The following is a 14099-nucleotide window of genomic DNA, read 5'->3' on the forward strand; positions in this document are numbered from 1 at the left end:
CTGTTGTGCCTCAACAGCATATGCATATGATCTATGACCAGCAATGCAAAAGCATTACAGCTGAAACTGTTAAATTGTCAGAAACGTGCATTATTTTTGTAAGCTTGAGCGTGTAAGAAGGGTGTTAATATGTAACACAGACAGTGGGATTTATCTCGGCAGTTTGCATGCTTGCATCTGACCTAGTTCATCCTGGGCTCCCTGCCTAGGCAACGGAGGGCGATATGATGTGGTTAATCAGAGGGGTTGGTCTCTGGAGCGATCTCGTTCTCCTCACTGGCCGCAACAGGAGCGGGGAGTGACCAGCAAAGATCTAAATCTCTCTGCTCTAGAAGTCTGAAGTTAGGTGAGATTAATTTTGTCCCAGGAGTCCAGAAAGAACATGTTGAAACAGAGCTGCTCGGATGTCCGCGCTGCGAGTTGGGCTGTGACGGGAACAGAAACGGCGTCTGAGGAAAGAGAAACTTCAGGTGAGGATAATTGTAAGTCTTACAGATAAATGCAGAGAGCGCTCTGTACAAGATCTGGAGGGACACTGAGACAGGCTTGCAGTTGCATTGATTTTAATCAGGGTTTCTAGCAGTACACTTCGCATATAATGTGTAATGCAAAAAATATATATATTCTTACATATAAAGAAAAAATAATCTTCCTGAATAAACCATATGTGCTGATATTAACTGGCACTGTGGCGGTGACTGGTGCTGCAGCATCTTTTCAGATTAGTGGGCACAGACAAGCTCTCCAGAAAAACTGAGCGGTCTAAGCCCTAGGACGGGCCCTGGGGAGCTTGCCGTTCCACTGATGGCCAAGCAGCTTCATCGGTCTTCTCATCTCATGGATTTGTGATTAGTGCCTTCCTGCTCTTGTATGTTGGAAGGCTGTCTTTTAAAACCTCAAATGTCTGATAAAATTTTTTAAATAATCTGTAGAAATGTAGTAATTAACTTCGAGGGTGACAGAGCTACTGAACGCAGCTTGTAGATGTCTCTTATAGCTCCTCTGAACATAACGTGCGTATTCTTTGTTTTATGTAGTCATCACTGGAATAAGCAGGTTTCTACTGCAGACCCAAAACTTGGAGTTGTGAAATATTTCACCTGACCCTTGACAGCTGATTGTGATTTGGAAAATCTGTGGAAAGTTTGTAAAACACTTAGATTATTAATTTTTTGGAAAAACTGTCAGGGTCAACCACAATAAGCTTTGTTCAGTCAAACATGTTTCCATATGGTAATTTTGGTACTAGCTTTTGGAATTAAACTTTCATCTTTTTCAGTGAAGGATATATAATAAGAAAATGAGGGGTTTTGTGATGAGAAAGCCCTTGAAGTCATGTATGAGACTGAAGATCAAATCCAAATGGCTTGTTCAAGGCAAGGCAAAAACATTCAGAGGCTGAACAGTAGTAAACATATGACAAAAAGCACATAATCGTTACAATTTTTTTTAATGCAGTGTTGGAGGCAGCTAAAAGTCGCAAGTTAGGATGTGCTTATTATTTCTGATTGACAGCTTGGCAAGAAAAATAAAACATACTGAAACATCAACAGTGGGTTTGGATTCTTCCCAAAACTTAAAAATGCGTGTTAAGCAAATAACAGAGCAGCTGAAGAAGTGTGCACCTCTTTATTATATTAGGGGTATAGTTCATCTTGTTTCTGAGTGTACTCTTTAAAACTTTCATCTCAAAAAATGCATGAACCAAGGTTCATGTTCTGTTTTAATTCCAAAGCAAAAAATTGGCAATCTGAATTCCTCTAACCTCATACTTAACGTTGCTTCTTGTCTATATTGTAGCTATTAATATGAAGCCAATTAAAAATCACCCACTGTAATTCTGTTATCAGCAAACCTCCTTGTTAGTCTCCACATTTTGCGCTTGATGTTTAAGAAATAGTTTTCAAATGGGATTTGTAATTTGCCTACAAGTTCCAGGAGTTACCCTTATTGAATTACAAAATCTATACTGTTTTAATAATGGAGGACTAGTGTTTGCACGCTCATGTTTCAAAGTGCAAGAAAGCTTTGGGAACTCCTGTGTCATTTCTATTTATTTCATAACATAGAGGACTTTGATTCAAGATGCATTTTCCAATACAGTCGTATGTCATGCTGTGCATTATGCCGCTAAGTCTGGGCAGAGTGGAAAGCTAAGCTAGAGGACGTTCTTGCTGTTGCAGATCTTAGTAGTATAGTAACCTAGCTCATTAGTACTAATAAGGTAGTAGAAGAGAACTCTCAATTAGCTCTTACAGAGATGATGCAAACAAGTAGCTTAAACTTATGTAATTGTGCAAGAGAAAGATAAATCTATGTTTACTGAATAAAACTGGCTTGGTAGGCCCTTACTGGGGTCATAGGACTTTTTTTCTTGTTTTGTTTTTAAGTCTATTTATAGTGCTCTGTATGAATATAGAGAATTAGGTCAACCATCATAAATGTAAAAACAAAAACTCCCTGATTTACAGCTGGATAGAATTGTATCTCCTCTTAAGAGAGAGCTTCCCAAATCTTACTTTGATATCTTTAAAAGTGCACTCCACCTCTCTTCCACCTTATTGCTGTTATGACCTCTAGTTGTAAGTGAGATTAGATTTATTTTGGGAAAATCTGTAGGAATTTGTCAATTTTGTAATCCTTCGAGATCTGCTAAAGCACAGATGTAAGGGCTACGTGTGATTTCAAAGTAGTTTAGTTACCCAGAAAAAAAAAGGCTATATCCATCCTCTTCAAAGCACAGAAAATACCTACATAGTTTTTTTCCACTGATAACCATGGCTGTCCTTCTCCCTTTATACTTCAGCAGCAGTCTGAAAGTCCCACCCTGCTACATTAGACCTGTGCCATTACAGCAGCAATGTTTTTTTTGGAGTCTTAATTTTTCTCAAAAGCTCCTGATACGGCAGAGAGGAGGTAAAAGTGGGATTTTTGATGGCACAGAAGCCCTGGTGGCTTGCGAGGGTTTCGGCGTGTTGGAAGGCCTCTTGGTTTTGGCCTGGTGAGGTGAGAGGGCAGGGCTTGGGTCGTCGAGGGTCCCTTGAAATCATTAGGGAGAGAATGGTGGCACGGTCACCTGGGTGGGAGGGTGCTGGTAATGACGTCCTTATGCGGCAGCGCTCGTTCCCACTCACACCTTTGTAGCGTTAGGTGGAAGTCCATCCTGGCCGGGGATGGGGCAAGCGGCCTTGCAGAGACTTTTCCCAAGATTTGTCGGAAACTTTCCAAGGAAACCCATGCTCCTTAGAGACAGGAGGAGACATACTTCATGGGAGACAGGAGATACACTCAGAAAACTTGTCTCCGTGGGGCTTGGTTGATTTGCATCTCTTCTCGTGGACTACAGAGCCCTGCTTTGTGTCAGCCTGGGCTAGTGGGCCAGGAGGGTGGCTGGAGCTGTGCCAGGAGCTGCGGCACGTGGCTGGGCACGTTGGTTCACAGGGTGGGAGGGCAAAGTGAAAACGCTGAAGAGGTGGAGGAGGTGCTGCAGGCTTCGATCTTCCAGCGTATTCCAGCTTTGCATAATTCAAAGGTCAGTGCCTCAGGAGGTCACCTAATTAAAACATCTTCTGTTTTAGTGGCTATGGATCAACTCTTTACTGAAGTCTGTAGACAACTAATTTGAATCCACTTGTGCAAATTTGTGTGCAGAAACCACTAAAGTCTATAGGAAGCAGCTGCTAATAACGCCTTGTGTCTTTTAAGCCAACTTCTTTCATTCAGTTGGATGTTTTCCCCATGGCAGTAATTTTCAAGGTTTTTGGTACCTTTGTACTGCATGCTACAAATGTTGGAAATGATCAGCCTGTGAGTTAGAGGTGGCAAACATAGCGTTAGATGTCTGGATGTTGTGTTCCTTTTACCTATCCAACATATGACTTCCAGGCATCAGAAAGCATAGTATTTCAGTAAGCTCAGTTCTCCCTCGAACTCTTTGACTGTGTGCCTTCACATGGTAATTACCGATTTTATAGAAGCCTGTTTGGTTTTATGGAGCTTCTATCCAAACTATCAGAGGAAAGAAAAAAAAAAAAGGGGGGAAAATTAAGTTTGTTATCTTCCCCGTTTGCTTCCTGAATATTGCATTCCATACATCAGTATTTCTACAGGATGTGATTTAGAGTTGAGCAAAAGAGTCTGGAGGAAGAGGCTCAGAAGGGAAGGCTTTGAAATGAGTCCTGTATGTGAGAAATGGTATTATTAGAGTTTCTCTTGTTTTCCGTAACGATATTTTTAGGACTGTGTGGTAGCATGAAGGAGGAAAAATGATTTCTTGAGTTCCTGTAGACTGTAACAGGCGATAACAAGTGGTAGAAAAGAGATGGAGTGATTCTGGCCCTAATACAGGAGATGTGTGGGAGATCAAATGAATACTTAATGGTGAAGGAAAGCCACATTGTAGTAGCAGAAGGAAGAAGGTGTGGAAGAGACATGAGTAGGAGGAAAAAAAAGTCAACAAAGGAAAAAACAGTGGAAGAAGTAAGCTCGACAGAACTGGAAAATATCCAGTGGAGTAAAAAGGGAAGAAAAGAAATGTGATATTTAACAGAGTAATGGAATATGGCAGGTTGGTAATACTGGTGAAATCACGGGAATACATGTACTCCTTTCTGAGTGAGTCCATGGTACGCTCTAACTGTGTGTGACCTCCCAATCTATGACTAGAGATGGGGAAATTTTCCAGTACAATATCCACAGAAGGGGTACTTGCAGGTCTTGTCCTGCTGCCTAAAACAGGACACACAAATAGATCACACCTACCATCATTTAGACTTCTCTCAGCCACCCTTTGGAGGCAGAGGACCTCACTGCTGAGAATGTTCTCCAGAAGTGCAGAGGTTTTCCTTGTCTTTCCTGTATTAATGACTTCACCTAAGGTTTCCTCTTGTCTGTGGGCTGTGTGCTCACATTTGGTCTGCATTGACAGTGCTTCTGTTGCTGCAGCAGCAAGGATCATGCCTCCAAGAAGCACTTTAGCTGCCTTCTGCTCAAGTTTTGAATGAGCATGCCCAGCAAGATGGATTTCTTCAAGTCTCAGAGGTGCCCTAGCATTTGATGTGAACAGAACTCCAGAAAGCCACAAACACAAATATCTGCAATGGAGTCGTTCCTCAGAGCTGCCACCAAAGTTGCCTGGACACAAGTAAAACTGTGCCGTGACCACCACAAGATGCTCTACCTGGTTTAGTAGCACAAAAAGTCCATAGGTGTTGGACAAAAGATGTCTGCAGTACCTGTTGGCTGTTCTCTGAAAGAACCTATACGGACTGAAAAAGGTTTTGCTTCTGTTGTGGGCAGCTGCAAAAGTGTTTCTCCATACACTAGCTCTTTTGAATTATTCAAAGGCGAAGCAAAAAAGACCAAAAAAAAAAAAAAAGGGAGGGGGTTCAAAGAGTAGAAATATTATTACAGAGGCATTGAAAAAAAGGATCAAAGAAATTACTTAAGATGCTAGGAGTGGCTTATTTAAGGGACATAAAGGCAGCGTGAATCAGGAGATCTGGTTGTAACTGTTGGTCCACCACGTGTAATTCATCTGGGGATAGAGCATACTGCACAGAATAAACACCACATGTTCAGAAATTGAGCTACAGCTGTTTGAGTTACAGCTGCTGGGAGTTCAGTACTTTAGAAATGCAAGAGGTGAAGAAAGCAGGGATCATGTTTAATAAAGAAAGAAAAGAAAAGCATCTGTGTGAAAAGCTACCAGCCTATTTATTGATGTATATTTTATTCTCCTTTTCAAAAGAGGCATAAACCAATTAACTTCCAGCAGAATTAACTGCATGGAATAATGTTTTGTTAAAGACTGATAAAGGGTTCCTTTCTCTTCCATCTATGTAATATCAGATGGCAGATCAAGAGACCTCACATAGGTGACAATTTTTTTTTTCTTTGCTTAAAGGAGGAGAGGTAGAATTCTGTGGGAGAAGGTATCACCAAAATCTCTTCATATCACAATTTTGAAACTCCTGCTAATCCCGTACACGTGGCAGCTCTATGCTGGGACTTTGCTGAGAAGAGGGAGGAATGCTCCTGGCTATGAGGGGGTATAAAGGGAAAACAAAGTGTCTTTTATTTCACCTCTCTCTGGAAATACTGTGCCAGGGAGAATAAAGATGCTCAGCGAGGCTAAAGAGTAGAGAAAACAAGCAAGCAAGGCAGAAGACAACAAGCACAAATGCCATGGTATAATGGTAATGTTGTTGCCTAATATTGTTCAATAAATATAAAAAATACTTGATATTTGTCCTTCCATGACCAGCTTTCCATCTAGTGTTTGGAAGAGTGCTAGGGGATGAAACGCCACTACTTTGTTCTCATATGAATGATGATCGTCCTTTCTTGTTTTCTTACTTGTAGTCCCAATGCCCTCTGCTGATCGTTTCTCAGAGCTGTAAGAAACTCAATAAACAGTGTGATCAAATGCTTCATACAAGAGCATTTATACATATTTACAGATTGTTTACTGGCATCCTGATGACTTTAAAATCATTCCCTGTGTTCTTTATCCTCTACCTTCATTGTCCATTCCCAGGTCCCTTCCAAAATGTTAGTGTATGGCTGCTGGCTCTGTTTGAAAACTGAGATGCTGCGTTCGGCGCAGCATCCACCCTGGCAAGTGATGAGCCCTTTGGTGTGCTGGTAAGTCTAGCTAGCTGCCAGGCTAGTATTTATCCTCATAAATTATTCTAGTTAACTTTGTTAAAATTCACTAGTAATCTTGAGAAGGAACCTCACACTGTGGCAGCTGATCTGCCTGCAAGGAGAAAAGGGAAGATGCAATCTGAACTATTGCTTCCCATCCGTCTGAAAATTAACCTGGTGAGTTCTGTTACTAATCATTTCTGTTTGGCTGGAAGTGTTTCTTATCCTCTCTGTGCTTTTTTACTGACTTAAGCTTCCCATTCAGACACCTCCGAATCAGGAATCTTGGTTCAGGTTAACCTATCTGGCGGTGCAGTCAGTCCATGAAATGCTCTTAGACAAACAGAAATGAAGATCCTTCTCAAGTGTACATAGATTACCAATGACCCAACGTGCTCATCACTTATTAGGAAGGACACTGCTCAGAGCAGCTGCCAATTTCCAATCCTTGTTCAGATAACACACAGCTGCACCCAAGCAGCACAGGATGCAGCAGCTTCATTATACTTTATGTAAAGGATCTGAAGGTATTTCATGAGGTATCACCTTGTTTACTCCTGATCATTTCTGCTCACTTGATCTTTTTGTGACAAAATAAACAGTAAATTTCCCTCTTAAGGACAAGGTTTAGATTAATTCTACTGCCTTCCTCAGGGCAGGATGACCAGCTCCAGAAAGGCAAACGTGGATCTGTGCTGAAGTTTTCAGAAAACTCCGTTCCTAGATAGATGCCCCCTCCAGAGAGAGAGATGGCTTAAGGCCTCCTCTCATCATAAAAGCTCCAAATTCAAGGAGGCCGCTGAGCCCCAGAACCAGACACCCAGTGGATCAGAGTTCGTAAGGGCATCATGTTTCCAGTACTGTCATGCTTGCTGCCATTTGCTTTTACCTGAAAACAGGCTTCAGCTGTTATCAGTGGGAACCTGAATGAGGGATATCTCAGTCATCCTCTTCTGCCTAAAGGTCTATCCTGAAGTCTGGGGCAGTTCTTCGCTGCAGAAGACTTGGCAGGCTAAAACCATCCCCGTGAGCAGTATAACGCGAGCAGCTTCCTCTGGTCGTTTGAGGCCACCACTTCTCTATGTTCACTCTACCTTGTGTGTGGCGAGTCACAGGGGTAGTCCGTTTTCCTTTCAGGGAGCCTGTGCACCAGGAATCCTCTACTTCCAGAGCTTCTCAGCCTCTCAGCAAAGCTATTGTGAACTTACACAGAGTAATAAGGCAAACTCCAATTTTGGTGATACTAGCTCCAAACATGTCAACAAGATACAGCAGAGCTGATGGGAATTTTTAACCACTTGTTTTTTCATCCATTTCCATTCTCTTCAAAGGAACTTGTTGGTATTGAGACGAGTAAATAGAATGAGGTTCACTTTTTCTAAAGACGTTAATGAATGCACATTAATTAGTCTTGGTATGGTGTAAGATCTTGAACTATCTGGCTCAAGTTGCAAGATACGTTTGGAATATCTTAAGTCTTTTGTCCCCTATCAGTATTTTTTCTTTTCTTCCCTCTGTGATTACTGAGTAACAGATAAGAATTTATTGCAGGAAGACTGTTTAGCCTTTAATACCACTTTGAGAACGTCCTTGTATTTATGTGATATCCTGCATTTCAGTTATAGGATCAGTCTGGCCTCTAGTGGAGGGACATGCTTGTGTTTATAGCTGACTTCTTGTGCTGAACAAAGGGTTACACAGCCATTTTACGCTCACTTGGAATATATCGTCTTAGAAGAGAAGCCTTCCCTGCCACCCCAGGCTCCTCTGTGTCAGAAACAATTGCCTGAGCCATGGTCTTTTGCCCTGCGACACTTCAGACACGAGGGCCTCAGAGTGCTGCTATGTTGTTCAACTGAGGACAGAGGGCTTTTCCTCTGGAAAACGGAAAGAAGCCGTGAAAAAGGAGAGGGGAGAGTTTTACTCTGAGTAGAAGCAAAGACCTGTGTGCTAGCCAGTTAGGTGCAGGAGATGACTCATAGTTGAATAAAAGAAGAGATGTTTGCACACATGGAAAGGGAGACAACCTTTACTTTAATTGGGAATGGCCAGATTGTCTCCTAGTTAAGAAGAGAATAGAGTGAAATTCAGGCTGAAAAACCTGTCTAGAACACACACACACACACACACACACACACACACACACACATGAATTTCAAAGGGGTGATCAGCTATAAGGATTAATGTTCTCCACCAACAAGGAAGGACCAGTAGGAGATAAAAATCTGCAAGGGGATGTTCATAAAAGTTTTCTAGGCTACAGGCTCTCTAAGGCATGCCCTTTTCCACGGATGACTTCTCTGCCAGTGCCTTCCGAACAAATGCAATGTGAGGCATTAGATACATGAATAGCCTGAAACCCTGACTTGAAGCTTTTCAGAAGAGAGAGAGGATTGTAACTGTTGTTTTGGACAGTATGAACAAATGTCTGATTTGTGTTTTATTTTAACCTGGCTTGATTAAATGTAGTTTAAGGGTTGATAACCAGGCATTCTGCATCTAATATCATGGATTCTACAATTTACAAGCAAGGGCCACTGGAAATCTTATCAGGTATCTTAGCTCCCCAAAACATTCTCTACTGTCTCCAAATAGTAGTGTGTCCTTTTTGAGCTGCACAAGCCAAGTAGAGAGCTGGCATCACAGCAGTTAAGGGTTGTAGAAGCTGGTGACACTGAGGACCTTCTGGGATCTAGTAAGATACTGGGGTATGTGCATGACCTCCAGAATTCCCAGGCCAACCTTCCTTCTCACAGAGGTTGGATTTCGCTTCCCCTGTATCTGCTCTACTGACCTTGGAGACAGATTACCAGGGTTTTGTTTACTGTGCTAATGGAGGTGTTGTGCCTGCTAATGCAAGCTGGCAGGTGCAGTAGGCTGATAACAAAATAAAAACCTGGGGAATTCTTGAGGAGTTATAGGTAGCCATGGAGATAGGAGTACCGAAACTATTAGGCGTTAAAGACAAATTGACTGGAAGAGAAGTATTTAGGTAAAAGCTGTTGCTTTAACTTGAGGAGAATGCATAGTAAGTTAACTATGCATTATGGCTGTAATTAGATGTAGCTAAATATGGTTGAGGTGCGCTGACATAACAATAATAAGCTAAACAATACATTGCTGATTTGTGATGGGGACTATAAAAGTAGGCACAGGCTAGGAGGACCATTTCAGAGTTGATGGCATGCTGCTATATTTGGTCATTCACATCTAATAAAAGTGTCTTAACGGCTTCTGTCCTGCACCGCTCGGAGGAGCCCACCTATACCATGAGAACAGCCATGGCGCTACTCACTGCAGAGTTTCTGACAGAAATGGAACAAAGCCAGCAGAAACTGTTCTCGATGTGTTCCTCTTTGTGGTCTAAGGCTGAGAACATCAGCCTCAGGACAAAGGCTGCCACTGCTTACGCTGGGTACCTGCTTTGTGAGTTCTGCTTCCTCAGTTGTCTAATGGGACCTCAGTCCTTTAGCAGCACCTCAGCCTCCATGGTTCCCCTGGCTTCAGTAACTTCAGAGGCTGTGAATGTTATGGTTGGGCTGAAGCATCTGAGGGAGTTGCTGTCATGCACCCAGCTGTACCTATTCTGGGTCAAATAAGAGATTCAGATCAGTAGGGGTTGCTGCTCTTTTCCATTCCCCAAGGTTGTCATCTCATGCTTTCACTGTTGGTCCTGAGGGTAATCAGGAAGGTCTCAGCTCCCCACAGTTGAACATCATTGCTGCTAAACCGTCTCACAAAAAGCCACCTGGCTGCCATAGGGAAAGAGAGTAGGTAAAATAATTCTTGAAAGCTCTTTGCCCAGCGAGGAATTGATGGAGAGAGTAGCTCTTGAAAGATTATTGAGATACATGGGGCTACATGGGGATGCATGTGGCCAGGAGATATAAGTGCTACAGTGGTAGGGGACTGATGGGCAATGCTCTTATGCTGTTTGGCCTGTGCAGCAGCTGGATGAGTCCAGGCATTATAAATCCCCTGTCACTCTCATGGGCATCAGCATTTTTGACAAGTTTGTTGCACCCTTATACAGTGGGGTGGAAATCGTGCTCTTCTGATTGGGTACCAAAGGCGCTGTGGGCACCAGACTATACGGGAAAAGTAAAATTGCCATGTGCCCTTTGGTCTCTCTCTTAGCCTTGTGAGAGCTCATGGGGAGGAGAGCTGAGGGGAGGGAGTGGTATTTGAATGCTTAACTATATGGGTCCTATAGAGGGAATAAGGGTTCAGATCTGCATAGGGAGCCTAATCCTACAAGACTAAGCCAGCTGCAAATCGAAGTTGTTTGAATGTATAAGTCAGTGTATTATCATTATCTGCTTTGACCTTGCAATGTATAGAATAATTCCAGGGAAATTAATAGTTAATAGAGAGAAAGTATTTCCAAGGGAAAAATAGTTCTCTGCAAATAACTGATCAAGAAAGCAGTCTAACACAGAGCAATCAGTACCTGCCTAATTGGCCTTTTTCACTATTTTCTGTGTAACCATCATAGAAACATTAAAATTAACACTTTCTGTACTCTTTTTACTCATTATAGGTTTCGAACAAGATGCTAACATTTCTTTCTTCCCAAGAAAAGGACTAGCATCTGTATCTATTACTCCCTGGGTATTCATATAAGTACATAATTGTAAACTGCAATAGCAGAAAGCTGTTTTTCATAACATCAAGTTACATTTTAGAGCATCATTGCATTTTATCATTCTGTTCATATTTGCAACATTAAAACTTTACCTACCTACATATAATTTCAAAAGTCTATCTAGTCTTCTGGATGATAAAACTATAGATGGAAAACTTTAATATCTTACAAAATTCACAAGCACCTAAAAATGTGGTTACCTCTGCCTTTCTTTCCTTATTGGTTTTGAACAAATTTTTATCACAGTGTGTTGTCTGTTCAGAAGCCATCTTCTGCTGCTACCATTTTTTTTTCTTATCAGCTTTACTGAAATTTCACTGATTTAATATACCACTTCAATAGGCTTCATTTCTCAACACAGAGATTGCTGAAATACCATTTTACTGCTCTAACTAGACAGTAGAAATCCACCTGATTGACTTCAACAAATCATTGCATAAAAGAAGCAAAATCTCATATGCATAAGTCTATTTTCTCTTTGCATAGGTGAGCATCGCCTGACTTCGTAGAGCATGTCGCATGAGATATATTCATTAGCTCTTTCTAACAGAAAGTACTAGTGAACTGTCAGCTCAGTTTCTTTTTCCCTGTGCACTCTTTCGAAAGCTTAGCTGTAGTAGGAAGGGGTGAAGTTCCTCTACAAAACCATGCAAGTGAAACAGACATGAAATTTAAATTCAAAAGCCACACGAAAAGAAGGAAAACATAAGTAAATAAATGCTTAAAACTTTGTATGTCAGTGACTTCCCTTTCGTCAAGCAGTCTGTAAGAGGCCATTGATTCACATTTTGTTCAGTTTCCTGATTTTAGTGGCGTCCTGAATTTTTTGAACCCGTGTCCTCTCTGCTACATTAATCGAAGGTTGGATGGCATATGGCATTAAAATCCAGTGTGAGAGTATCCAGATAGACCTCCCCAGCCTAATGCGTGCGCCAAAAGTGCTTAAAGTCTCAGTTCTAAAGCAAAGTAGCCACCTGGAGCCCTGTTAACACCTTTGCCAAACTCTCTGCTTCTTCAGGGCTTTTGCCTGTGGGCAGAGCCATCCTCTGGGAAACACTCTCCTCAGATGCCGGGTCAGTCCTGTACAGCTGGAAATCTGATACAGCCTGGAAGAACTCATTCTCAGACTGTGAATATTAGTGTTTTTTTGAAGAAAAGGTATTTATCAGTAACTGGAAGTCCTCTGAGGCACTCTCTAAAGCTAAAGAGTGAGACCTGAGTACTTGGAATTAGAGACTTCTGCTCAGTTTTTCTGACTACAAGATAATCACTGTAAATGAGTTTCATACACTAAAAAGCAAACTGTCCTTTCAAAGAGCAGTGCAATCTCTTAATATATTTGGATCCCACTGTAATTCCTCCAAAATCCTCTTGGAATCCAATTTGCAGCTATTATTCCATGGTAATGAATGCATTCTCTAATTAAAAACAGCATGTTATTTGGTGCTCAGATCATGTTACTGTTGTGCTCATGTAAGCTAGAGTGCAGATCCTTCCTAAACCTACCTTCCAAGATGACAACTTTTAAAGTTCATATGTCAAGGACTGGTTTGAATCGGGGTACTTTTTTCCCCCAACTGTCAAACTATTTTAGTCAGTCATTGAAGTAGAGCAACTGGCCTCAGTCTTCTAACCCCCAGTGATAGGGATCAGGAACAACGGATTTAAGGCCAGAATAAATGCAGATGATGATCACCACGTGCTTTTAAAATCAGGGCAGGGGCAGCTGCAGATCCTGATATTATCAGCCACATCAAAGAGCAGTTAATCTATGAAATCACATAAATAAGGAAGCAGGAGATGACAAATGACAGAAGGTGGTAACAAGGATACTTTGGAAGTCCATTCTCTGCAGATGGTCCCTGGATCACTGAAATGTAGATTGCAGTCATTACCTATGGTCCTTGGTAGTAGGTTGATATTAAAGTCAGTCATAACTTTGCTGTTGTTATCTGCTGGATTGAGGCTGAGACATAACTCCTGCCAAGTGATTGCCCAGATGTGAATTTAGTCCAGGGCAACTAATCCCAAACGATCGCAAAATCTCCCCAAAGGTAGACTGCTATGCTTACTTTACGGGACTTCAAATGTTCAGAGCTCTGGAAGAGTATTAAAATACTGTGTTGGTGCTCTGCAAGCTCTTTAAAAGGGGGAAAACAAAGTGGCCTTGAGCTGCAGTCAGAAAGTTTACCCTTTAGCAGGGTCTTCTGGTGCAGGGAGCCTTGCCAGAAGCCACGTTATTCAGCAACAGCTTTGCTCTGTTCGCTCCTTATCTTTAAACTAGATATGTCTGGCATATGCCCGCCATCTGATTTGAGCAGCTGTAATAAGCTGACTTCACTGTTTCCCTCTTTATTTTACCCCTAAGAAGCGTGCTGCCAAAGGGAGTCATCCTGACACTCACCAAGAGGGGTGCCACGGCAAAAGATGAAAGGGAAAGTGAAAGTGAAGACAGAGAAGATGTTAGACAAGATTCAGGATCTACCAGCAAGATAAAGCAATGAGTGAACAAGATACACAGCTCAGCTTGGTATCAGACTGATTCTGGTTCAAAACGATGGAGGCAATTCAAAGTTTTCTCAGAAGCAAAAGCACAGGAGAAACAAGATAAGGTAAAAAAATACCTCTCTCTTATACTCAGTAACAAAAGAGAACTATGTGCAATTAAATTTTGTTTGAATGGGATGAAAAATTCTTTTTAGCTGACTTGAATAGGAAATGCGGAGGCAGACATATTACTCTGGATAGGAGAGGGATGCGAATAAACCACAGTCATCAGCTAGCTGCAGCAGTTTGGCTTTAGCAT

General features: G+C 41.8%; 1 protein-coding gene across 1 annotated transcript in view; it reads left to right on the forward strand.

Annotated features, from left to right (window-relative positions):
* The first annotated feature begins 71 nt into the window (after nt 1-71).
* The window catches only part of OTULIN (OTU deubiquitinase with linear linkage specificity), a 45065-nt gene continuing 31037 nt past the window's right edge, over nt 72-14099 (forward strand). Inside the window, exon 1 of the mRNA XM_068931434.1 lies at nt 72-470. The gene's annotated coding sequence lies outside the window, so the exon portion shown is untranslated. The remainder of the gene's footprint in view (nt 471-14099) is intronic.

This window comes from Struthio camelus, chromosome 2, assembly GCF_040807025.1.
Source record: "Struthio camelus isolate bStrCam1 chromosome 2, bStrCam1.hap1, whole genome shotgun sequence".
Lineage (NCBI taxonomy): Eukaryota > Metazoa > Chordata > Aves > Struthioniformes > Struthionidae > Struthio > Struthio camelus.